This window comes from Hippopotamus amphibius, chromosome 1 (genome assembly GCF_030028045.1).
Source record: "Hippopotamus amphibius kiboko isolate mHipAmp2 chromosome 1, mHipAmp2.hap2, whole genome shotgun sequence".
Taxonomy (NCBI): domain Eukaryota; kingdom Metazoa; phylum Chordata; class Mammalia; order Artiodactyla; family Hippopotamidae; genus Hippopotamus; species Hippopotamus amphibius.
In genome coordinates this window covers 198,008,218-198,011,269 of record NC_080186.1, presented here as the reverse complement: position 1 = coordinate 198,011,269, position 3,052 = coordinate 198,008,218, and the positions used below count along the sequence as shown (strand labels likewise).

Below are 3,052 nucleotides of genomic sequence, written 5' to 3'. Positions count from 1 at the left end.
TAATGTATACTTATTACATGTCCCTCTGGGTCTTTTCATGCAAACCAAATTAATTCATCAGGAACTAATAGGAAATATTGTCATAAAACTTATTGATTTTTCTATTGCAAAGTACTTTTGTTTTAAGTAAATATCTCTGCCCAATAATTCTTTTCTAATAATTTGAGATTTCATTTTTTCCATGCTGCATTTCCTTATTCATTCATTATTTTTTTTTTCACCAAATGTTTACTGATAACTTACTCTATGCCAGGAATAGTGTGGGTGCTAGCTGGAATGATGAACAATGCAGACATAGAGACTTGCTTGGCAGAGATCATAGTTTAGCAAGAAGGACAAAGAGTGATTAGTCTATTCATGGCAATGTGGGCAACCTGCCCATTGAAAAGACTAAAAATGCCTGATAATTTTTTTTAATATTTCAAATTCCGTACTAAATAGAGATGATCATAAATTAAGAAATACTCAGAGGCCCAAAATAGAGTAAAAATGGGGAACCAAAAAGGTAACTATTCCTTCTAGCTGGCTCCTTACATGGAGATAGATATCTGCTGCACTCAGGTGACTTTGAGATTACATTTTGATGAACTCATGAGATACATGCACAAAAGAAAGCCAAGATACTGAGCCTCTTAGGAGACCCAACTTAAAGCCATTCCCCCAAAAGGCTACACCCTCAGAATAAAGGTAGTGCTTTTATGCGGCCCTTTATCTGCAAATGAATGAGAAGAAACCCACCTGGATTTGTCCTGTGTGTGACGAAAAAGCTGCCTATGAAAGTCTCATTTTCGATGGGCTTTTTATGGAACTTCACAATGACTGTTCTGATGTGGATGAGATCGAATTCCAAGAAGATGTTTCTTGGTGTCCAATGAGACCGAAGAAAGAAGCTATGAAAGTATCCAGCCAACCATGTACAAAAATAGAAACTTCAAGTGTCCTCAGTAAGCCTTGTTCAGTGACTGTAGCCAGTGAGGCAAGCAAGAAGAAAGTGGATGTTATTGACCTAACTGTAGAAAGCTCTTCTGATGAAGACCCTCCTGCCAAAAGGAAATGCATCTTTATGTCAGAAACACAAAGCAGTCCAACCAAAGGGGTTCTCATGTATCAGCCATCTTCTGTAAGGGTGCCCAGTGTGACTTCATTTTATCCTGCTTCTATTCCACCTTCATTAACAGACTACTCAGTACCATTCCATGACACGCCAAATATCAAGCATGTCATCAGATTTGCCAGGTTTGGATTTTCTTTCCTTTATTCCAGTTGATCCCCAGTACTGTCCTCCTATGTTTTTGGATAGTCTCACCTCACCCTTAACAGCAAGCAGTATGTCTGTCACCACCGCCAGCTCCCATGAAAGCAGTACTCATGTTAGTTCACCCAGCAGCAGGAGTGAGACAGGGGTCATAACCAGCAGTGGAAGTAACATTCCTGACATCGTCTCATTGGACTAAAGGAGGACTCACTGGTTTCTAAGAATCATTCATCAAAACTGCTCTTTCTTGGATCTCTGGTCCGTGGAAGCTATTTTTTGGTAATGATTACTTTGATATTTATTGATATGTCAAATGGATTCTTTTGCCTTCTGAGAGATGAACACAGACAACTGCAGCAAGAACCACGTGACATGCAAGGATTTTTTTTTTTTTTCCTATTTACGCTGTACTCTGAGTGTCAGATACATTCAACTGTAACTGCATCTTCTTAAGAGATGGATTTCAATTTCATATGTTACTGGATGGATTCTACAAATCAGTTAAATTTTTTTGTTGTAATAAACAGCAATAAAATTATGTAAATATTCAAGTAAACTTTTTTCTAATTAAAAAAAGATGTAATCAGAAATATAAAAAATAAAATGAATTTGTGGAAGCAGTGTGTCAAGCTGTGGATTTCTTTAGCCCTGTGTTGTAGAAAAAAACAAGTTAAAAAAAACATTCTGCTAATACTATTGATTGATGACATTGGACCATTTCAGAGAGCACTTGAGCTGGGAGATGACAAGTATCAGTGAAATATCACCCTTAAATAATCCCATGGATAACTCCTCCTGTCCACAAAGTTTTTAGTCTTTTAAGGCAACATGCTCTTCTGCCAGAGAACTTAAAAAGTGGTGACAGAAGTCTCAGTTTCTAGCTTTGACCAACTACAAGCTCCTGTTTCTCATCCTTAAAATAGAGCTCTTTGTACATACTAAAGGTTCAATATCTGTGAAAGAATACATGAATTACCTGAATTAGGCAGTTCTTGGAATCCTTAATAACATTTAATGATGAAGGTATCTCCAACTCTAGTTTAATGAGTGCACCAGAAAGTCTTACAGATCACCACTAATTTCCAAGGGCAATAGTCTATCTTCTTTTCTTTCTTTTTTAAAAAAGTTTTTTTTTCCCCAAATCCTTTAATCTCAAAAGCTTGGATGATGACAGTGATTTGCAAGTCTGTTCAAAGTTTCTAGGAAAATGAAGCTGCTCTTCTAGGCAGGGCAAACATTGTAAAGAAATAGATATAGAGGAAGAACAGATTTATTGAACCACTGTGGCTGACAAAACATTTCTTGGGAGCATAGAATGACAGGCCATGAGACAGACATTGTTGTACAGACAATGTATAACAGTGGTTAGATTCTACAGGAAACAGCAGAATCTGAGAATTAGCTTTACAATACAATGAAATTTCAGAGTAAAAATAGTATATATTTTCTGCCTTTTCAGCCTCATTTTAGATATATTCCTTCATTCTATATATCTTAGTTTCTACCACCCACTGAGTTATTCAAACTGGCTTTCTGTTGCCCGATTCTAGTTCTTCTTGTATTTTGTGCAACCTGCCAGTGAGGGTGTTTTTCTTGTGCCTTACCTCACACATATTCATTCTGCAAGTCTCAAATGTCATTTCCTTCAAAAAGGCAATTACTCTTTCCCCCCGTTGTTTCAATTCAGTCTAAATTTGTTCCTCTATATTTTATAGTATTCTCTCTATATATCTCTCTCTACAAAATCCTTGCCAAAGTAAATTATATATTAATTTTTGTGACCTGTGTATTTCTGAA

The 3,052-nt window shown here is 36.5% G+C and overlaps 1 pseudogene; it reads left to right on the top strand.

Annotated features, from left to right (window-relative positions):
* The first annotated feature begins 534 nt into the window (after positions 1–534).
* On the top strand, positions 535–1,454 carry LOC130844113 (E3 SUMO-protein ligase PIAS2-like; annotated as a pseudogene).
* Positions 1,455–3,052: the final 1,598 nt, after the last annotated feature.